At 40.6% G+C, this 27500-nt stretch overlaps 1 pseudogene; it reads right to left on the minus strand.

The window, feature by feature from the left end:
• Positions 1-27500, minus strand: part of LOC139547849 (zinc finger protein neuro-d4-like) — a 62004-nt pseudogene that overhangs the window by 24727 nt on the left and 9777 nt on the right.

Consider the following 27500-nt stretch of genomic DNA (forward strand, 5'->3'; position numbering starts at 1 on the left):
GCACACACACACACACACACACACACACACACACACACACACACACACACACACACACATCAATGCTCTCTCTCTCCATCCCTCCAAAACACACACTTTCTCTGGGGAGGAGGAGAGGAACTGTGCCAGTGGGGGTGTGTCATGGCTGCAGGGGATGTGTCACTGCCAACCAGAGTCACTGATACTACACACAGGGCCATGAGAGGGAGGCAGAGAGAGAGAAAGAAAGGCATCGAGAGAGTGGGAGAGAGAGAGAACCAGAGAGGGAGAGAGAGAACCAGAGAGGGAGAGAGAGAGAACCAGAGAGGGAGAGAGAGAACCAGAGAAGGAGAGAGAGAGAACCAGAGAGGGAGAGAGAGAACCAGAGAGGGAGAGAGAGAACCAGAGAGGGAGAGAGAGAGAACCAGAGAGGGAGAGAGAGAACCAGAGAGGGAGAGAGAGAACCAGAGAGGGAGATAGAGAACCAGAGAGGGAGAGAGAGAACCAGAGAGGGAGAGAGAGAACCAGAGAGGGAGAGAGAGAGAACCAGAGAGGGAGAGAGAGAACCAGAGAGGGAGAGAGAGAGAACCAGAGAGGGAGAGAGAGAACCAGAGAGGGAGAGAGAGAACCAGAGAGGGAGAGAGAGAACCAGAGAGGGAGAGAGAGAGAACCAGAGAGGGAGAGAGAGAGAACCAGAGAGGGAGAGAGAGAACCAGAGAGGGAGAGAGAGAACCAGAGAGGGAGAGAGAGAACCAGAGAGGGAGAGAGAGAACAAGAGAGGGAGAGAGAGAACCAGAGAGGGAGAGAGAGAACCAGATAGGGAGAGAGAGAACCAGAGAGGGAGAGAGAGAACCAGAGAGGGAGAGAGAGAACCAGAGAGGGAGAGAGAGAACCAGAGAGGGAGAGAGAGAACCAGAGAGGGAGAGAGAGAACCAGATAGGGAGAGAGAGAACCAGAGAGGGAGAGAGAGAACCAGAGAGGGAGAGAGAGAACCAGATAGGGAGAGAGAGAACCAGAGAGGGAGAGAGAGAACCAGAGAGGGAGAGAGAGAACCAGAGAGGGAGAGAGAGAACCAGATAGGGAGAGAGAGAACCAGAGAGGGAGAGAGAGAACCAGAGAGGGAGAGAGAGAACCAGATAGGGAGAGAGAGAACCAGAGAGGGAGAGAGAGAACCAGAGAGAGAACCAGAGAGGGAGAGAGAGAGAACCAGAGAGGGAGAGAGAGAGAACCAGAGAGGGAGAGAGAGAACCAGAGAGGGAGAGAGAGAACCAGAGAGGGAGAGAGAGAACCAGAGAGGGAGAGAGAGAACAAGAGAGGGAGAGAGAGAACCAGAGAGGGAGAGAGAGAACCAGAGAGGGAGAGAGAGAACCAGAGAGGGAGAGAGAGAACCAGAGAGGGAGAGAGAGAACCAGAGAGGGAGAGAGAGAACCAGATAGGGAGAGAGAGAACCAGAGAGGGAGAGAGAGAACCAGAGAGGGAGAGAGAGAACCAGATAGGGAGAGAGAGAACCAGAGAGGGAGAGAGAGAACCAGAGAGGGAGAGAGAGAACCAGAGAGGGAGAGAGAGAACCAGAGAGGGAGAGAGAGAACCAGAGAGGGAGAGAGAGAACCAGATAGGGAGAGAGAGAACCAGAGAGGGAGAGAGAGAACCAGAGAGGGAGAGAGAGAACCAGATAGGGAGAGAGAGAACCAGAGAGGGAGAGAGAGAACCAGAGAGGGAGAGAGAGAACCAGAGAGGGAGAGAGAGAACCAGATAGGGAGAGAGAGAACCAGAGAGGGAGAGAGAGAACCAGAGAGGGAGAGAGAGAACCAGATAGGGAGAGAGAGAACCAGAGAGGGAGAGAGAGAACCAGAGAGGGATAGGCCGAGAGAGGAGAAGAAACTACACAGCAACTCCAAGGTGAAAAAGTAGAGGAATGGGTCAGAGGGCTCCAAGAGAGCATGACAAAGGGAAACTAGAACTTGCGTACTTGTGTGTATGTGTGTGTGTGTGTGTGTGTGTGTGTGTGTGTGTGTGTGTGTGTGTGTGTGTGTGTGTGTGTGTGTGTGTGTGTGTGTGTGTGTGTGTGTGTGTGTGTGTGTGTGTGTGTGTGTGTGTGTGTGTGGGCGACCATGAGTGATTCTAAGCTCCTCTTACCTGGCACTCGCTCATAGGTTCCTCTTCCTTGGTCTCCACCTTCTTGTCCAGAGTCTCTCCACTGAGCAGTGATTCCAACACCGGCCCCTCCGGCAAGCCCCCCTCCTTCTTCAGAGACGCCTCGTAGTCTGAACACACACACACACACACACACACACACACACACACACACACACACACACACACACACACACACACACACACACACCATACCGTACGTTACAGTAACACTCCCCTGCTAATACATGTTAGAATTCATTCCCAGCTACCACTTTGCCCTGACAGACTAACACAACAATACAAGTACAGCTACAGTACACCACAGGAGGCTGTTGAGGGGAGGACGGCTCATAATAATGTCTAGAACGGAGCCAATGGAATGGCATCAAACACCTGGAAACCATGTTTTTGATGTATTTGGTACCATTCCACTTTTTCCACTGAAGCCATTACCAAGAGCCCGTTCTCCCCAATTAAAAAGCCACCAGCCTCCTGTGGTTTTTCTCTGTCATTCTACGGCCTCCTCATCCTCCTTTCCAGTTCTCTTGTCTCTTACCGATCTTAAAGTCGATGGGTCCGAGGCGCGGGTCCTCCAGAATGTTTAGCCGTCTCTTCTTGCGCCAGCAGCGGGCAGGGTAAGTATACAACTGTCCCGGGGCCAAACCTGGGGGCCAATCAAAGAACAATGCAACAAGATGTGAAAAACTGCTAATGCAGACTAAACTATAATGAAGGGGTTAAGGTGATGATGTTATCCACTTTAAATAGAAGGGACATGTTCGTTTTTTGTGCAAAGAGAAATCCTAAGCTTTTATGGTCTCTGTGCTTGACAAACCTATACCTCCATCAGTTTCTGTGCTTGACAAACCTATACCTCCATCAGTCTCTGTGCTTGACAAACCTATACCTCCATCAGTCTCTGTGCTTGACAAACCTATACCTCCATCAGTCTCTGTGCTTGACAAACCTATACCTCCATCAGTCTCTGTGCTTGACAAACCTATACCTCCATCAGTCTCTATGCTTGACAAACCTATACCTCCATCAGTCTCTGTGCTTGACAAACCTATACCTCCATCAGTCTCTGTGCTTGACAAACCTATACCTCCATCAGTCTCTGTGCTTGACAAACCTATACCTCCAGCAGTCTCTGTGCTTTACAAACCTATACCTCCATCAGTCTCTGTGCTTGACAAACCTATACCTCCATCAGTCTCTGTGCTTGACAAACCTATACCTCCATCAGTCTCTGTGCTTGACAAACCTATACCTCCATCAGTCTCTGTGCTTGACAAACCTATACCTCCATCAGTCTCTGTGCTTGACAAACCTATACCTCCATCAGTCTCTGTGATTGACAAACCTATACCTCCATCGCTCTCTGTGCTTGACAAACCTATACCTCCATCAGTCTCTGTGCTTGACAAACCTATACCTCCATCAGTCTCTGTGCTTGACAAACCTATACCTCCATCAGTCTCTGTGATTGACAAACCTATACCTCCATCGCTCTCTGTGCTTGACAAACCTATACCTCCATCAGTCTCTGTGCTTGACAAACCTATACCTCCATCAGTCTCTGTGATTGACAAACCTATACCTCCATCAGGCTCTGTGCTTGACAAACCTATACCTCCATCGGTCTCTATGCTTGACAAACCTATACCTCCATCAGTCTCTGTGCTTGACAAACCTATACCTCCATCAGTCTCTGTGCTTGACAAACCTATACCTCCATCAGTCTCTGTGCTTGACAAACCTATACCTCCATCATTCTCTGTTCTTGACAAACCTATACCTCCATCAGTCTCTGTGCTTGACAAACCTATACCTCCATCAGTCTCTGTGCTTGACAAACCTATACCTCCATCAGTCTCTGTGCTTGACAAACCTATACCTCCACCAGTCTCTGTGATTGACAAACCTATACCTCCATCAGTCTCTGTGATTGACAAACCTATACCTCCATCAGTCCCTGTGCTTGACAAACCTATACCTCTATACCTCCATCGGTCTCTGTGCTTGACAAACCTATACCTCCATCAGTCTCTGTGCTTGACAAACCTGTACCTCCATCAGTCTCTGTGCTTGACAAACATATACCTCCATCAGTCTCTGTGCTTGACAAACCTATACCTCCATCAGTCTCTGTGCTTGACAAACCTATACCTCCATCAGTCTCTGTGATTGACAAACCTATACCTCCATCGCTCTCTGTGCTTGACAAACCTATACCTCCATCAGTCTCTGTGCTTGACAAACCTATACCTCCATCAGTCTCTGTGATTGACAAACCTATACCTCCATCAGGCTCTGTGCTTGACAAACCTATACCTCCATCGGTCTCTATGCTTGACAAACCTATACCTCCATCAGTCTCTGTGCTTGACAAACCTATACCTCCATCAGTCTCTGTGCTTGACAAACCTATACCTCCATCAGTCTCTGTGCTTGACAAACCTATACCTCCACCAGTCTCTGTGATTGACAAACCTATACCTCCATCAGTCTCTGTGATTGACAAACCTATACCTCCATCAGTCTCTGTGCTTGACAAACCTATACCTCTATACCTCCATCGGTCTCTGTGCTTGACAAACCTGTACCTCCATCAGTCTCTGTGCTTGACAAACCTATACCTCCATCAGTCTCTGTGATTGACAAACCTATACCTCCATCGGTCTCTATGCTTGACAAACCTATACCTCCATCAGTCTCTGTGATTGACAAACCTGTACCTCCATCGGTCGTTTATGTTAGTAAAAACAACCCTGTGTCACTCATACACACTCAAAACACACACACAACAAACTCTAAACTCTGTACACATGCACACACATACTGTACACTGATACTACACATAGGTGTGAGAGAGGGGGAGAGAGAAAGAGAGAGGTAGGAGAGGGGAGAGAGAGAGAAAGAGAGAGGTAGGTGAGGGGAGAGAGAAGGATCGAGTAAGGGAGGAGAGGGGAGAGAGAAGGATCGAGTGAGGGAGGAGAGGGGAGAGAGAAGGATAGAGTGAGGGAGGAGAGGGGAGAGAGAAGGATAGAGTGAGGGAGGAGAGGGGAGAGAGAAGGATAGAGGGAGGGAGGAGAGGGGAGAGAGAAGGATAGAGGGAGGGAGGCGAGGGGAGAGAGAAGGATAGAGAGGGAGGAGAGGGGAGAGAGAAGGATAGAGAGGGAGGAGAGGGGAGAGAGAAGGATAGAGTGAGGGAGGAGAGGGGAGAGAGAAGGATAGAGGGAGGGAGGAGAGGGGAGAGAGAAGGATAGCGGGAGGAGAGGGGAGAGAGAAAGCCTAGACCTTACACACGCACAAGGACAGACACACACCTGGGCCGCGGTGGTTCTTCTCCATCCAGATGTAGCAGTTGCTCTGTGCCACGCCGGTCTGGGAGTCCAGGAAGGGCAGGCGCATGGAGCGCTCAGCACACAGGCGGGCATTGTAGCTGCGGCAGTGCTCGATGGCCTCTCTGTAGAACTCCTCACCCAGACTGGCACAGACCGGGTGGCACACAACGGGCACAGGGAGGCAAGAGAGAGACACAGAGCCCTGTTAACCTAGGTCATTTCACTTCAGGACCCACACATCGACATTGCATTATCCACACTCTACAGTGAGAACATGAGGATGGAGCATCTGTTTTTCCAAAGTACAGTATCATTCTTCTGTCTCTCTCTGTGTCTGGCCGTGGGTTTCTCTGAGGACCTGGGCTGTGTGGTGCCAGGGCATGTAGAGACTCATCAGAAGGACCTGGGCTGTGTGGTGCCAGGGCATGTAGAGACTCATCAGAAGGACCTGGGCTGTGTGGTGCCAGGGCATGTAGAGACTCATCAGAAGGACCTGGGCTGTGTGGTGCCAGGGCATGTAGAGACTCATCAGAAGGACCTGGGCTGTGTGGTGCCGGGGCATGTAGAGACTCATCAGAAGGACCTGGGCTGTGTGGTGCCAGGGCATGTAGAGACTCATCAGAAGGACCTGGGCTGTGTGGTGCCAGGGCATGTAGAGACTCTACAGAAGGACCTGGGCTGTGTGGTGCCAGGGCATGTAGAGACTCTACAGAAGGACCTGGGCTGTGCGGTGCCAGGGCATGTAGAGACTCATCAGAAGGACCTGGGCTGTGTGGTGCCAGGGCATGTAGAGACTCATCAGAAGGACCTGGGCTGTGCGGTGCCAGGGCATGTAGAGACTCATCAGAAGGACCTGGGCTGTGTGGTGCCAGGGCATGTAGAGACTCATCAGAAGGACCAGGGCTGTGTGGTGCCAGGGCATGTAGAGACTCATCAGAAGGACCTGGGCTGTGTGGTGCCAGGGCATGTAGAGACTCATCAGAAGGACCTGGGCTGTGTGGTGCCAGGGCATGTAGAGACTCATCAGAAGGACCTGGGCTGTGCGGTGCCAGGGCATGTAGAGACTCATCAGAAGGACCTGGGCTGTGTGGTGCCAGGGCATGTAGAGACTCATCAGAAGGACCTGGGCTGTGTGGTGCCAGGGCATGTAGAGACTCATCAGAAGGACCAGGGCTGTGTGGTGCCAGGGCATGTAGAGACTCATCAGAAGGACCTGGGCTGTGTGGTGCCAGGGCATGTAGAGACTCATCAGAAGGACCTGGGCTGTGTGGTGCCAGGGCATGTAGAGACTCTACAGAAGGACCTGGGCTGTGCGGTGCCAGGGCATGTAGAGACTCATCAGAAGGCCCTGGGCTGTGTGGTGCCAGGGCATGTAGAGACTCATCAGAAGGACCTGGGCTGTGTGGTGCCAGGGCATGTAGAGACTCATCAGAAGGACCTGGGCTGTGTGGTGCCAGGGCATGTAGAGACTCATCAGAAGGACCTGGGCTGTGTGGTGCCAGGGCATGTAGAGACTCATCAGAAGGACCTGGGCTGTGTGGTGCCAGGGCATGTAGAGACTCATCAGAAGGACCTGGGCTGTGTGGTGCCAGGGCATGTAGAGACTCATCAGAAGGACCTGGGCTGTGTGGTGCCAGGGCATGTAGAGACTCATCAGAAGTGAAAGGCACAAACAGTGCATGTAGTGACACATGAAAGGTGAGACACAGTGCTCTGAATGTGTGAACAGAGCGAGGCTATCAGCGTCGCCGGATGAGGTAGAATAGAACTGTTCACTGCTAGACAACATCATGTCAGTGGTGTGTATGTGTGTGTGTGTTATACATGTGGGCACTTGATGGTAGAGTAATATGTGTGTGTATTTGTACTGTAAGTGAATGCAAGTCTATGTAGTACATGTGAACGTGGGTAACTGTGTATCCTGTAGAGTTTATTTAGTCTGTTATCTTGTGCAACCATCTCCTCCCCTCCCCCTCCTTCCCTCCTCCCTCATCCCCTCCCCCCTCCTCCCCTCCTCCCTCCTCCCTTACCTGTTCTTAATGACTGTTCCTCCAGATTGCCTGTGAACACAAAGATAGAGGGACACTGTGAGTCACTGCCTTCCTTCTCTCCTTCCCTCCTCTCCTTCTCTCCTTCTCTCTTTCCCTCCTCTCCTTCTCTACTTCTCTCCTTCCCTCCTCTCCTTCTCTCCTCTCTCTCCTTCGCTCCTGTTCATCACCTATGTTATTCCTGGTGCTTCTCTAACAGTCACAACACCAAGGTTGCCAGCCATGGCAGACATACAGTATATAGGATCACAACCATACAACACACAGTATATAGGATCACAACCATACAACACACAGTATATAGGATCACAACCATACAACATACAGTATATAGGATCACAACCATACAACATACAGTATATAGGATCACAACCATACAACATACAGTATATAGGATCACAACCATACAACATACAGTATATAGGATCACAACCATACAACATACAGTATATAGGATCACAACCATACAACATACAGGATATAGGATCACAACCATACAACATACAGTATATAGGATCACAACCATACAACACACAGTATATAGGATCACAACCATACAACATACAGTATATAGGATCACAACCATACAACATACAGTATATAGGATCACAACCATACAACATACAGTATATAGGATCACAACCATACAACACACAGTATATAGGATCACAACCATACAACATACAGTATATAGGATCACAACCATACAACACACAGTATATAGGATCACAACCATACAACATACAGTATATAGGATCACAACCATACAACATACAGTATATAGGATCACAACCATACAACATACAGTATATAGGATCACAACCATACAACATACAGTATATAGGATCACAACCATACAACATACAGTATATAGGATCACAACCATACAACATACAGTATATAGGATCACAACCATACAACACACAGTATATAGGATCACAACCATACAACATACAGTATATAGGATCACAACCATACAACACACAGTATATAGGATCACAACCATACAACATACAGTATATAGGATCACAACCATACAACATACAGTATATAGGATCACAACCATACAACATACAGTATATAGGATCACAACCATACAACATACAGTATATAGGATCACAACCATACAACATACAGTATATAGGATCACAACCATACAACATACAGTATATAGGATCACAACCATACAACATACAGTATATAGGATCACAACCATACAACATACAGTATATAGGATCACAACCATACAACATACAGTATATAGGATCACAACCATACAACATACAGTATATAGGATCACAACCATACAACATACAGTATATAGGATCACAACCATACAACATACAGTATATAGGATCACAACCATACAACATACAGTATATAGGATCACAACCATACAACATACAGTATATAGGATCACAACCATACAACATACAGTATATAGGATCACAACCATACAACATACAGTATATAGGATCACAACCATACAACATACAGTATATAGGATCACAACCATACAACATACAGTATATAGGATCACAACCATACAACATACAGTATATAGGATCACAACCATACAACACACAGTATATAGGATCACAACCATACAACATACAGTATATAGGATCACAACCATACAACATACAGTATATAGGATCACAACCATACAACATACAGTATATAGGATCACAACCATACAACATACAGTATATAGGATCACAACCATACAACATACAGTATATAGGATCACAACCATACAACATACAGTATATAGGATCACAACCATACAACATACAGTATATAGGATCACAACCATACAACATACAGTATATAGGATCACAACCATACAACATACAGTATATAGGATCACAACCATACAACATACAGTATATAGGATCACAACCATACAACATACAGTATATAGGATCACAACCATACAACACACAGTATATAGGATCACAACCATACAACATACAGTATATAGGATCACAACCATACAACACACAGTATATAGGATCACAACCATACAACATACAGTATATAGGATCACAACCATACAACACACAGTATATAGGATCACAACCATACAACATACAGTATATAGGATCACAACCATACAACATACAGTATATAGGATCACAACCATACAACATACAGTATATAGGATCACAACCATACAACATACAGTATATAGGATCACAACCATACAACATACAGTATATAGGATCACAACCATACAACATACAGTATATAGGATCACAACCATACAACATACAGTATATAGGATCACAACCATACAACATACAGTATATAGGATCACAACCATACAACATACAGTATATAGGATCACAACCATACAACATACAGTATATAGGATCACAACCATACAACATACAGTATATAGGATCACAACCATACAACATACAGTATATAGGATCACAACCATACAACATACAGTATATAGGATCACAACCATACAACATACAGTATATAGGATCACAACCATACAACATACAGTATATAGGATCACAACCATACAACATACAGTATATAGGATCACAACCATACAACATACAGTATATAGGATCACAACCATACAACATACAGTATATAGGATCACAACCATACAACACACAGTATATAGGATCACAACCATACAACATACAGTATATAGGATCACAACCATACAACACACAGTATATAGGATCACAACCATACAACATACAGTATATAGGATCACAACCATACAACATACAGTATATAGGATCACAACCATACAACATACAGTATATAGGATCACAACCATACAACATACAGTATATAGGATCACAACCATACAACATACAGTATATAGGATCACAACCATACAACATACAGTATATAGGATCACAACCATACAACATACAGTATATAGGATCACAACCATACAACATACAGTATATAGGATCACAACCATACAACATACAGTATATAGGATCACAACCATACAACATACAGTATATAGGATCACAACCATACAACATACAGTATATAGGATCACAACCATACAACATACAGTATATAGGATCACAACCATACAACATACAGTATATAGGATCACAACCATACAACATACAGTATATAGGATCACAACCATACAACATACAGTATATAGGATCACAACCATACAACATACAGTATATAGGATCACAACCATACAACATACAGTATATAGGATCACAACCATACAACATACAGTATATAGGATCACAACCATACAACACACAGTATATAGGATCACAACCATAAAACATACAGTATATAGGATCACAACCATAAAACATACAGTATATAGGATCACAACCATACAACATACAGTATATAAGATCACAACCATACAACATACAGTATATAGGACCACAACCATACAACATACAGTATATAGGATCACAACCATACAACATACAGTATATAGGATCACAACCATACAACACACAGTATATAGGATCACAACCATACAACATACAGTATATAGGATCACAACCATACAACATACAGTATATAGGATCACAACCATACAACATACAGTATATAGGATCACAACCATACAACACACAGTATATAGGATCACAACCATACAACATACAGTATATAGGATCACAACCATACAACATACAGTATATAGGATCACAATCATACAACACACAGTATATAGGATCACAACCATACAACATACAGTATATAGGATCACAATCATACAACACACAGTATATAGGATCACAACCATACAACATACAGTATATAGGATCACAACCACACAACATACAGTATATAGGATCACAACCATACAACATACAGTATATAGGATCACAACCATACAACATACAGTATATAGGATCACAACCATACAACATACAGTATATAAGATCACAACCATACAACATACAGTATATAGGATCACAACCATACAACATACAGTATATAGGATCACAACCATACAACATACAGTATATAGGATCACAACCATACAACACACAGTATATAGGATCACAACCATACAACATACAGTATATAGGATCACAACCATACAACATACAGTATATAGGATCACAACCATACAACATACAGTATATAGGATCACAACCATACAACACACAGTATATAGGATCACAACCATACAACATACAGTATATAGGATCACAACCATACAACATACAGTATATAGGATCACAATCATACAACACACAGTATATAGGATCACAACCATACAACATACAGTATATAGGATCACAATCATACAACACACAGTATATAGGATCACAACCATACAACATACAGTATATAGGATCACAACCATACAACATACAGTATATAGGATCACAACCATACAACATACAGTATATAGGATCACAACCATACAACATACAGTATATAGGATCACAACCATACAACATACAGTATATAGGATCACAACCATACAACACACAGTATATAGGATCACAACCATACAACATACAGTATATAGGATCACAACCATACAACATACAGTATATAGGATCACAACCATACAACATACAGTATATAGGATCACAACCATACAACACACAGTATATAGGATCACAACCATACAACATACAGTATATAGGATCACAACCATACAACATACAGTATATAGGATCACAACCATACAACATACAGTATATAGGATCACAACCATACAACATACAGTATATAGGATCACAACCATACAACATACAGTATATAGGATCACAACCATACAACATACAGTATATAGGATCACAACCATACAACATACAGTATATAGGATCACAACCATACAACACACAGTATATAGGATCACAACCATACAACATACAGTATATAGGATCACAACCATACAACATACAGTATATAGGATCACAACCATACAACACACAGTATATAGGATCACAACCATACAACATACAGTATATAGGATCACAACCATAAAACATACAGTATATAGGATCACAACCATACAACATACAGTATATAAGATCACAACCATACAACATACAGTATATAGGATCACAACCATACAACATACAGTATATAGGATCACAACCATACAACATACAGTATATAGGATCACAACCATACAACACACAGTATATAGGATCACAACCATACAACATACAGTATATAGGATCACAACCATACAACATACAGTATATAGGATCACAACCATACAACACACAGTATATAGGATCACAACCATACAACATACAGTATATAGGATCACAACCATACAACATACAGTATATAGGATCACAACCATACAACACACAGTATATAGGATCACAACCATACAACATACAGTATATAGGATCACAACCATACAACATACAGTATATAGGATCACAACCATACAACACACAGTATATAGGATCACAACCATACAACATACAGTATATAGGATCACAACCATACAACATACAGTATATAAGATCACAACCATACAACACACAGTATATAGGATCACAACCATACAACATACAGTATATAGGATCACAACCATACAACATACAGTATATAGGATCACAACCATACAACATACAGTATATAGGATCACAACCATACAACATACAGTATATAGGATCACAACCATACAACATACAGTATATAGGATCACAACCATACAACATACAGTATATAGGATCACAACCATACAACATACAGTATATAGGATCACAACCATACAACATACAGTATATAGGATCACAACCATACAACATACAGTATATAGGATCACAACCATACAACATACAGTATATAGGATCACAACCATACAACATACAGTATATAGGATCACAACCATACAACATACAGTATATAGGATCACAACCATACAACATACAGTATATAGGATCACAACCATACAACACACAGTATATAGGATCACAACCATACAACACACAGTATATAGGATCACAACCATACAACATACAGTATATAAGATCACAACCATACAACATACAGTATATAAGATCACAACCATACAACACACAGTATATAAGATCACAACCATACAGGATATAGGATCACAACCATACAACACACAGTATATAAGATCACAACCATACAACACACAGTATATAGGATCACAACCATACAACACACAGTATATAGGATCACAACCATACAACACACAGTATATAGGATCACAACCATACAACACACAGTATATAAGATCACAACCATACAACATACCGTATATAGGATCACAACCATACAACATACAGTATATAGGATCACAACCATACAACACACAGTATATAGGATCACAACCATACAACATACAGTATATAGGATCACAACCATACAACACACAGTATATAGGATCACAACCATACAACACACAGTATATAGGATCACAACCATACAACACACAGTATATAGGATCACAACCATACAACATACAGTATATAGGATCACAACCATACAACATACAGTATATAGGATCACAACCATACAACACACAGTATATAGGATCACAACCATACAACATACAGTATATAGGATCACAACCATACAACATACAGTATATAGGATCACAACCATACAACACACAGTATATAGGATCACAACCATACAACATACAGTATATAGGATCACAACCATACAACATACAGTATATAGGATCACAACCATACAACACACAGTATATAGGATCACAACCATACAACATACAGTATATAGGATCACAACCATACAACACACAGTATATAAGATCACAACCATACAACACACAGTATATAAGATCACAACCATACAACATACAGTATATAGGATCACAACCATACAACACACAGTATATAGGATCACAACCATACAACATACAGTATATAGGATCACAACCATACAACATACAGTATATAGGATCACAACCATACAACATACAGTATATAGGATCACAACCATACAACATACAGTATATAGGATCACAACCATACAACACACAGTATATAGGATCACAACCATACAACATACAGTATATAGGATCACAACCATACAACACACAGTATATAGGATCACAACCATACAACATACAGTATATAGGATCACAACCATACAACACACAGTATATAGGATCACAACCATACAACATACAGTATATAGGATCACAACCATACAACATACAGTATATAGGATCACAACCATACAACATACAGTATATAGGATCACAACCATACAACATACAGTATATAGGATCACAACCATACAACATACAGTATATAGGATCACAACCATACAACATACAGTATATAGGATCACAACCATACAACATACAGTATATAGGATCACAACCATACAACATACAGTATATAGGATCACAACCATACAACATACAGTATATAGGATCACAACCATACAACATACAGTATAAAGGATCACAACCATACAACATACAGTATATAGGATCACAACCATACAACATACAGTATATAGGATCACAACCATACAACATACAGTATATAGGATCACAACCATACAACATACAGTATATAGGATCACAACCATACAACATACAGTATATAGGATCACAACCATACAACACACAGTATATAGGATGGATATAGGATCACAACCATACAACACACAGTATATAAGATCACAACCATACAACACACAGTATATAGGATCACAACCATACAACATACAGTATATAGGATCACAACCATACAACACACAGTATATAGGATCACAACCATACAACATACAGTATATAGGATCACAACCATACAACACACAGTATATAGGATCACAACCATACAACATACAGTATATAGGATCACAACCATACAACACACAGTATATAGGATCACAACCATACAACATACAGTATATAGGATCACAACCATACAACACACAGTATATAGGATCACAACCATACAACATACAGTATATAGGATCACAACCATACAACATACAGTATATAGGATCACAACCATACAACATACAGTATATAGGATCACAACCATACAACATACAGTATATAGGATCACAACCATACAACACACAGTATATAGGATCACAACCATACAACACACAGTATATAGGATCACAACCATACAACACACAGTATATAGGATCACAACCATACAACACACAGTATATAGGATCACAACCATACAACATACAGTATATAGGATCACAACCATACAACATACAGTATATAGGATCACAACCATACAACACACAGTATATAGGATCACAACCATACAACATACAGTATATAGGATCACAACCATACAACACACAGTATATAGGATCACAACCATACAACACACAGTATATAGGATCACAACCATACAACATACAGTATATAGGATCACAACCATACAACATACAGTATATAGGATCACAACCATACAACACACAGTATATAGGATCACAACCATACAACATACAGTATATAGGATCACAACCATACAACACACAGTATATAGGATCACAACCATACAACATACAGTATATAGGATCACAACCATACAACATACAGTATATAGGATCACAACCATACAACATACAGTATATAGGATCACAACCATACAACATACAGTATATAGGATCACAACCATACAACACACAGTATATAGGATCACAACCATACAACACACAGTATATAGGATCACAACCATACAACATACAGTATATAGGATCACAACCATACAACACACAGTATATAGGATCACAACCATACAACACACAGTATATAGGATCACAACCATACAACATACAGTATATAGGATCACAACCATACAACATACAGTATATAGGATCACAACCATACAACACACAGTATATAGGATCACAACCATACAACATACAGTATATAGGATCACAACCATACAACACACAGTATATAGGATCACAACCATACAACATACAGTATATAGGATCACAACCATACAACACACAGTATATAGGATCACAACCATACAACATACAGTATATAGGATCACAACCATACAACACACAGTATATAGGATCACAACCATACAACACACAGTATATAGGATCACAACCATACAACACACAGTATATAGGATCACAACCATACAACATACAGTATATAGGATCACAACCATACAACATACAGTATATAGGATCACAACCATACAACACACAGTATATAGGATCACAACCATACAACACACAGTATATAGGATCACAACCATACAACACACAGTATATAGGATCACAACCATACAACATACAGTATATAGGATCACAACCATACAACACACAGTATATAGGATCACAACCATACAACATACAGTATATAGGATCACAACCATACAACATACAGTATATAGGATCACAACCATACAACACACAGTATATAGGATCACAACCATACAACACACAGTATATAGGATCACAACCATACAACACACAGTATATAGGATCACAACCATACAACACACAGTATATAGGATCACAACCATACAACACACAGTATATAGGATCACAACCATACAACACACAGTATATAGGATCACAACCATACAACATACAGTATATAGGATCACAACCATACAACACACAGTATATAGGATCACAACCATACAACACACAGTATATAGGATCACAACCATACAACACACAGTATATAGGATCACAACCATACAACACACAGTATATAGGATCACAACCATACAACATACAGTATATAGGATCACAACCATACAACACACAGTATATAGGATCACAACCATACAACACACAGTATATAGGATCACAACCATACAACACACAGTATATAGGATCACAACCATACAACACACAGTATATAGGATCACAACCATACAACATACAGTATATAGGATCACAACCATACAACACACAGTATATAGGATCACAACCATACAACACACAGTATATAGGATCACAACCATACAACATACAGTATATAGGATCACAACCATACAACACACAGTATATAGGATCACAACCATACAACACACAGTATATAGGATCACAACCATACAACACACAGTATATAGGATCACAACCATACAACACACAGTATATAGGATCACAACCATACAACACACAGTATATAGGATCACAACCATACAACACACAGTATATAGGATCACAACCATACAACACACAGTATATAGGATCACAACCATACAACACACAGTATATAGGATCACAACCATACAACACACAGTATATAGGATCACAACCATACAACACACAGTATATAGGATCACAACCATACAACACACAGTATATAGGATCACAACCATACAACACACAGTATATAGGATCACAACCATACAACACACAGTATATAGGATCACAACCATACAACATACAGTATATAGGATCACAACCATACAACACACAGTATATAGGATCACAACCATACAACACACAGTATATAGGATCACAACCATACAACACACAGTATATAGGATCACAACCATACAACACACAGTATATAGGATCACAACCATACAACATACAGTATATAGGATCACAACCATACAACACACAGTATATAGGATCACAACCATACAACATACAGTATATAGGATCACAACCATACAACACACAGTATATAGGATCACAACCATACAACACACAGTATATAGGATCACAACCATACAACACACAGTATATAGGATCACAACCATACAACATACAGTATATAGGATCACAACCATACAACACACAGTATATAGGATCACAACCATACAACACACAGTATATAGGATCACAACCATACAACACACAGTATATAGGATCACAACCATACAACACACAGTATATAGGATCACAACCATACAACACACAGTATATAGGATCACAACCATACAACACACAGTATATAGGATCACAACCATACAACATACAGTATATAGGATCACAACCATACAACACACAGTATATAGGATCACAACCATACAACACACAGTATATAGGATCACAACCATACAACACACAGTATATAGGATCACAACCATACAACACACAGTATATAGGATCACAACCATACAACATACAGTATATAGGATCACAACCATACAACACACAGTATATAGGATCACAACCATACAACACACAGTATATAGGATCACAACCATACAACACACAGTATATAGGATCACAACCATACAACACACAGTATATAGGATCACAACCATACAACACACAGTATATAGGATCACAACCATACAACACACAGTATATAGGATCACAACCATACAACATACAGTATATAGGATCACAACCATACAACACACAGTATATAGGATCACAACCATACAACACACAGTATATAGGATCACAACCATACAACACACAGTATATAGGATCACAACCATACAACACACAGTATATAGGATCACAACCATACAACACACAGTATATAGGATCACAACCATACAACACACAGTATATAGGATCACAACCATACAACACACAGTATATAGGATCACAACCATACAACACACAGTATATAGGATCACAACCATACAACATACAGTATATAGGATCACAACCATACAACACACAGTATATAGGATCACAACCATACAACACACAGTATATAAGATCACAACCATACAACACACAGTATATAGGATCACAACCATACAACACACAGTATATAGGATCACAACCATACAACACACAGTATATAGGATCACAACCATACAACACACAGTATATAAGATCACAACCATACAACATACCGTATATAGGATCACAACCATACAACACACAGTATATAAGATCACAACCATACAACACACAGTATATAGGATCACAACCATACAACACACAGTATATAGGATCACAACCATACAACATACAGTATATAGGATCACAACCATACAACACACAGTATATAGGATCACAACCATACAACACACAGTATATAGGATCACAACCATACAACATACAGTATATAAGATCACAACCATACAACATACAGTATATAAGATCACAACCATACAACACACAGTATATAAGATCACAACCATACAGGATATAGGATCACAACCATACAACACACAGTATATAAGATCACAACCATACAACACACAGTATATAGGATCACAACCATACAACACACAGTATATAGGATCACAACCATACAACACACAGTATATAGGATCACAACCATACAACACACAGTATATAGGATCACAACCATACAACACACAGTATATAAGATCACAACCATACAACATACCGTATATAGGATCACAACCATACAACACACAGTATATAAGATCACAACCATACAACACACAGTATATAGGATCACAACCATACAACACACAGTATATAGGATCACAACCATACAACATACAGTATATAGGATCACAACCATACAACACACAGTATATAAGATCACAACCATACAACACACAGTATATAAGATCACAACCATACAACATACAGTATATAAGATCACAACCATACAACATACAGTATATAGGATCACAACCATACAACATACAGTATATAGGATCACAACCATACAACACACAGTATATAAGATCACAACCATACAACATACTGTATATAGGATCACAACCATACAGGATATAGGATCACAACCATACAACACACAGTATATAAGATCACAACCATACAACACACAGTATATAAGATCACAACCATACAGGATATAGGATCACAACCATACAACACACAGTATATAAGATCACAACCATACAACACACAGTATATAGGATCACAACCATACAACACACAGTATATAGGATCACAACCATACAACATACAGTATATAAGATCACAACCATACAACACACAGTATATAAGATCACAACCATACAACATACCGTATATAGGATCACAACCATACAACACACAGTATATAAGATCACAACCATACAACACACAGTATATAGGATCACAACCATACAACACACAGTATATAAGATCACAACCATACAGGATATAGGATCACAACCATACAACATACAGTATATAAGATCACAACCATACAACAGAAAGTATATAGGATCACAACCATACAACACACAGTATATAAGATCACAACCATACAACACACAGTATATAGGATCACAACCATACAACATACAGTATATAGGATCACAACCATACAACACACAGTATATAAGATCACAACCATACAACACACAGTATATAAGATCACAACCATACAACACACAGTATATAAGATCACAACCATACAACATACAGTATATAAGATCACAACCATACAGGATATAGGATCACAACCATACAACACACAGTATATAGGATCACAACCATACAACACACAGTATATAGGATCACAACCATACAACATACAGTATATAGGATCACAACCATACAACACACAGTATATAAGATCACAACCATACAACACACAGTATATAAGATCACAACCATACAACATACAGTATATAAGATCACAACCATACAACATACAGTATATAGGATCACAACCATACAACATACAGTATATAGGATCACAACCATACAACACACAGTATATAAGATCACAACCATACAACATACAGTATATAGGATCACAACCATACAACACACAGTATATAAGATCACAACCATACAACACACAGTATATAAGATCACAACCATACAACATACAGTATATAGGATCACAACCATACAACATACAGTATATAGGATCACAACCATACAACATACAGTATATAGGATCACAACCATACAACACACAGTATATATGATCACAACCATACAACATACAGTATATAGGATCACAACCATACAACACACAGTATATAAGATCACAACCATACAACACACAGTATATAGGATCACAACCATACAATATACAGTATATAGGATTACAACCATACAACAGAAAGAATATAGGATCACAACCATACAACATACAGTATATAGGATCACAACCATACAACATACAGTATATAAGATCACAACCATACAACACACAGTATATAGGATCACAACCATACAATATACAGTATATAGGATCACAACCATACAACATACAGTATATAGGATCACAACCATACAACACACAGTATATAAGATCACAACCATACAACACACAGTATATAGGATCACAACCATACAACAGAAAGTATATAGGATCACAACCATACAACACACAGTATATAGGATCACAACCATACAACACACAGTATATAGGATCACAACCATACAACATACAGTATATAGGATCACAACCATACAACATACAGTATACGTACTGTAGTCTGCAGTACATAGGATCATTATCCATACAGTATACTATACAGATGTAGGATCTTAATTTGACTTATATTGTCGTAGCAAAATAACCCTGCAGCAACAGGATTTGAATGTTTAATACAGAATGGTGCTTGATCGGTGGGCCGGCTATTAGCTGGTCAAAATGAGGCTACATGAAAAGTGCAATACTGTTAACATAACCGTGTGTTTTCAGAGAATTTATGTCAATCACAAAGCTCATCTGCATTTCTCAGCAACAAAAGAGTGATCAAATGACTGTTAATACATAGATTTGCAACCATACAATATAATGTACACAGCACATACAATCTCAACCATACAGTATACTGCTGTACAGTACATATGTGTGTCATCCATACAGTATACTGCTGTACAGTACATATGTGTGTCATCCATACAGTATACTGCTGTACAGTACATACATTTGTCATCCATACAGTATACTGCTGTACAGTATATATGTGTTTCATCCATACAGTATACTGCTGTACAGTACATATGTGTGTCATCCATACAGTATACTGCTGTACAGTACATATGTGTGTCATCCATACAGTATACTACTGTACAGTACATATGTGTGTCATCCATACAGTATACTGCTGTACAGTACATATTTGTGTCATCCATACAGTATACTGCTGTACAGTACATACATTTGTCATCCATACAGTATACTGCTGTACAGTACATACATTTGTAATCCATACAGTATACTGCTGTACAGTACATACATTTGTCATCCATACAGTATACTGCTGTACAGTACATATATTTGTCATGCATACAGTATACTGCTGTACAGTACATACATTTGTCATCCATACAGTATAGTGCTGTACAGTACATATGTGTGTCATCCATACAGTATACTGCTGTACAGTACATATGTGTGTCATCCATACAGTAAACTGCTGTACAGTACATACATTTGTCATCCATACAGTATACTGCTGTACAGTACATATGTTTGTCATCCATACAGTATACTGCTGTACAGTACATATGTGTGTCATCCATACAGTATAGTGCTGTACAGTACATATGTGTGTCATCCATACAGTAAACTGCTGTACAGTACATACATTTGTCATCCATACAGTATACTGCTGTACAGTACATATGTGTGTCATCATACAGTATACTGCTGTACAGTACATACATTTGTCATCCATACAGTAAACTGCTGTACAGTACATACATTTGTCATCCATACAGTATACTGCTGTACAGTACATATGTGTGTGTCATCCATACAGTATACTGCTGTACAGTACATATGTGTGTCATCCATACAGTATACTGCTGTACAGTACATACGTGTGTCATCCATACAGTATACTGCTGTACAGTACATATGTGTGTCATCCATACAGTATACTGCTGTACAGTACATATGTGTGTCATCCATACAGTATAGTGCTGTACAGTACATATGTGTGTCATCCATACAGTAAACTGCTGTACAGTACATACATTTGTCATCCATACAGTATACTGCTGTACAGTACATATGTGTGTCATCCATACAGTATACTGCTGTACAGTACATATGTGTGTCATCATCCAGTATACTGCTGTACAGTACATACATTTGTCATCCATACAGTAAACTGCTGTACAGTACATACATTTGTCATCCATACAGTATACTGCTGTACAGTACATATGTGTGTGTCATCCATACAGTATACTGCTGTACAGTACATATGTGTGTCATCCATACAGTATACTGCTGTACAGTACATATGTGTGTCATCCATACAGTATACTGCTGTACAGTACATACATTTGTCATCCATACAGTATAGTGCTGTACAGTACATATGTGTGTCATCCATACAGTATACTTCTGTACAGTACATATGTGTGTCATCCATACAGTATACTACTGTACAGTACATACATTTGTCATCCATACAGTATAGTGCTGTACAGTACATATGTGTGTCATCCATACAGTATACTACTGTACAGTACATACATTTGTCATCCATACAGTATAGTGCTGTACAGTACATATATTTGTCATGCATACAGTATACTGCTGTACAGTACATACATTTGTCATCCATACAGTATAGTGCTGTACAGTACATATGTGTGTCATCCATACAGTATACTGCTGTACAGTACATATGTGTGTCATCCATACAGTAAACTGCTGTACAGTACATACATTTGTCATCCATACAGTATACTGCTGTACAGTACATATGTGTGTCATCCATACAGTATACTGCTGTACAGTACATATGTGTGTCATCCATACAGTATAGTGCTGTACAGTACATATGTGTGTCATCCATACAGTAAACTGCTGTACAGTACATACATTTGTCATCCATACAGTATACTGCTGTACAGTACATATGTGTGTCATCATACAGTATACTGCTGTACAGTACATACATTTGTCATCCATACAGTAAACTGCTGTACAGTACATACATTTGTCATCCATACAGTATACTGCTGTACAGTACATATGTGTGTGTCATCCATACAGTATACTGCTGTACAGTACATATGTGTGTCATCCATACAGTATACTGCTGTACAGTACATACGTGTGTCATCCATACAGTATACTGCTGTACAGTACATATGTGTGTCATCCATACAGTATACTGCTGTACAGTACATATGTGTGTCATCCATACAGTATAGTGCTGTACAGTACATATGTGTGTCATCCATACAGTAAACTGCTGTACAGTACATACATTTGTCATCCATACAGTATACTGCTGTACAGTACATATGTGTGTCATCCATACAGTATACTGCTGTACAGTACATATGTGTGTCATCATACAGTATACTGCTGTACAGTACATACATTTGTCATCCATACAGTAAACTGCTGTACAGTACATACATTTGTCATCCATACAGTATACTGCTGTACAGTACATATGTGTGTGTCATCCATACAGTATACTGCTGTACAGTACATATGTGTGTCATCCATACAGTATACTGCTGTACAGTACATACGTGTGTCATCCATACAGTATACTGCTGTACAGTACATACATTTGTCATCCATACAGTATAGTGCTGTACAGTACATATGTGTGTCATCCATACAGTATACTTCTGTACAGTACATATGTGTGTCATCCATACAGTATACTACTGTACAGTACATACATTTGTCATCCATACAGTATAGTGCTGTACAGTACATATGTGTGTCATCCATACAGTATACTACTGTACAGTACATACATTTGTCATCCATACAGTATAGTGCTGTACAGTACATACATTTTTCATCCATACAGTATACTGCTGTACAGTACATATGTGTGTCATCCATACAGTATAGTGCTGTACAGTACATATGTGTGTCATCCATACAGTATACTGCTGTACAGTACATATGTGTGTCATCCATACAGTATACTGCTGTACAGTACATACATTTGTCATCCATACAGTATACTGCTGTACAGTACATATGTGTGTCATCCATACAGTATACTGCTGTACAGTACATATGTGTGTCATCCATACAGTATACTGCTGTACAGTACATATGTGTGTCATCCATACAGTAGTATATAGGAAATATAGCACAAATTCCAGTGTAACAGACAAGACAGAATATTGGGACTGGCTACACCTCACACTCCATACTATACCATCAGACCCGACCTCTGCACTGGGGATTAGAGATGTTCTGGTTGGGCATTAAAAGGGATATGTTGTGACCCCCTTCCCTCCCCGGCAGTCCAACCTATGGTCACTCACTAGAGCTTTCTATGGGATGAGAGGAGGCCTGGATACCAGAGGACCAAATGTGACACACAGCAGGGAGGAACTGGAACAAGACTAAGGGACTTAGACTATGTCCCAATCCGCACCCTTTTGCCTAATAGTGCACTGCTTTTGACCAGGGCACTATATAGGGAATAGTCTGCCATTGGGATGAAGCTTAGCCATGGTGGTAGCAGGGAAATCAGTTCAACTGAGGCTGAGGTGTTGGATGGGGGTAGTGGATGATGTTCAAGGCTGGGAATGTGGTTGTGTACGGAAGTCTGATATTCTTGACATACTGTTCTACTGTACTGTTGTCATTCCACAGCATAGCTTTGATGACGGTGGAAATATCAGTGTAATTACTAGATATGTGTCATTCTGCAAGATGACAACACAGATATAACGTTTCCCATCAATCTTCCTTTTTAGACAAAACTCATGGATACGCTGGCTGGGGAGAATGCACATGTACACACAAATAAAAACTCCTAAATGCAAAGAGGCAGAAGGACACACAGGCACGCCACGTGCACACATACACACGCAAACCTATACACCCAGCTTTTAAAATATTAAGCGTGTGGTGTGGAAATAGGCTTGAAAGGCTGCACTAGTCCTGCTAGCACAGGGATGGGTTGCAACGGGGTAAGAGGAGAGAAAACATTCAAAATGCAAAGCAGCTATAACCCCGGAGGTTCCACCCTCTCCCTCCTCCTCTCCCTGCGCCCCTCTCTTCTCTGCACCCTTGCCCCCCCAAACACACACACTCCCCAATTCATCCCCTCCCCCACCCCGTCACCCTGGCGCTGCCATTCGAGCTATCGGAATAAGTCGGCCCTTTCAACAAGAAGTTGACAGCTGTAGAAAATGGCTGCTTTCAGTTTGGTCGCTTCTGCCTGCAATCTCATTACATTACGCCGCGGCTGTTTGCCCTTGAAGGTTTAAAAAAAGAACTATTTGGGGTTAGTGGAAGCTAGGCTGGGAGAGCTGAATATATAGCACATCACCAGGGAAACCAGGCGGAGACAGAGATGACCAAGCTTCTCTATTCTGTCCACTGTCAGCATCCAGAGCGTCCTTCTACTAGTGGCCTACTACAACCTGGAGGAGCTGAGGGCCTCTACTGGTGGTCTGGCCTGCTTTCAGCTCCGGGGGCTTAGCCCTACACAATCCGAACTCTAGACACAGCCAGAAACAAAACCATACAAAACCACACAGCTAGTACACAAGGATAGACACGTTAGCAGGTTTCAGACCAGTCACTGATACAGACACAGACACAAAAACACACAAAGAAGGAGAAATGAGGAAAAGCCTGGAGCATCGAGTGCCTTTTTTAGCAATCTTAAACCCACAGAGCGTCTCGACACCAGGCAAACAGAGGGGAGCGATTGGTCCAAACAGAAAGCAGAGCAGAGAAAGGAGCATATGGCTGGGAGCGCGCCCACTAAAACGCACACACGTGCACACAAACACACACAGACAGGCAAACATACAACCCTCCAAGATAGCACAACCCCCCCACCGTAACGCCCTCTATAACCCACTTTCTAAGGCATTGGAAGCAAGAGCAATAAACTGCAGTCCACAGAATGACACATCTACACACAGTACATGCTACGACCGCAATTTACAAACTACAATACCCAAAACTCCAACCCCTGACCACTCTCCAATTAGCCTCAATTAGCAGTGGCTTGAATGAAAGAGAAACAGAGGGCTCCACCTAGAGGGAAAGTCAGGTAATTGGAAAATGAAACCTCACCATGTAAAATATGAACCAGTCATAAAAACCAAGCTAGGTGTGTAGACCTGTGTGTGTGTGTGTGTGTGTGTGTGTGTGTGTGTGTGTGTGTGTGTGTGTGTGTGTGTGTGTGTGTGTGTGTGTGTGTGTGTGTGTGTGTGTGTGTGTGTGTGTGTGTGTGTGTGTGTGTGTGTGTGTGTG

This window comes from Salvelinus alpinus, chromosome 21 (assembly GCF_045679555.1).
Source record: "Salvelinus alpinus chromosome 21, SLU_Salpinus.1, whole genome shotgun sequence".
NCBI classification, from domain to species: Eukaryota; Metazoa; Chordata; class Actinopteri; order Salmoniformes; family Salmonidae; genus Salvelinus; species Salvelinus alpinus.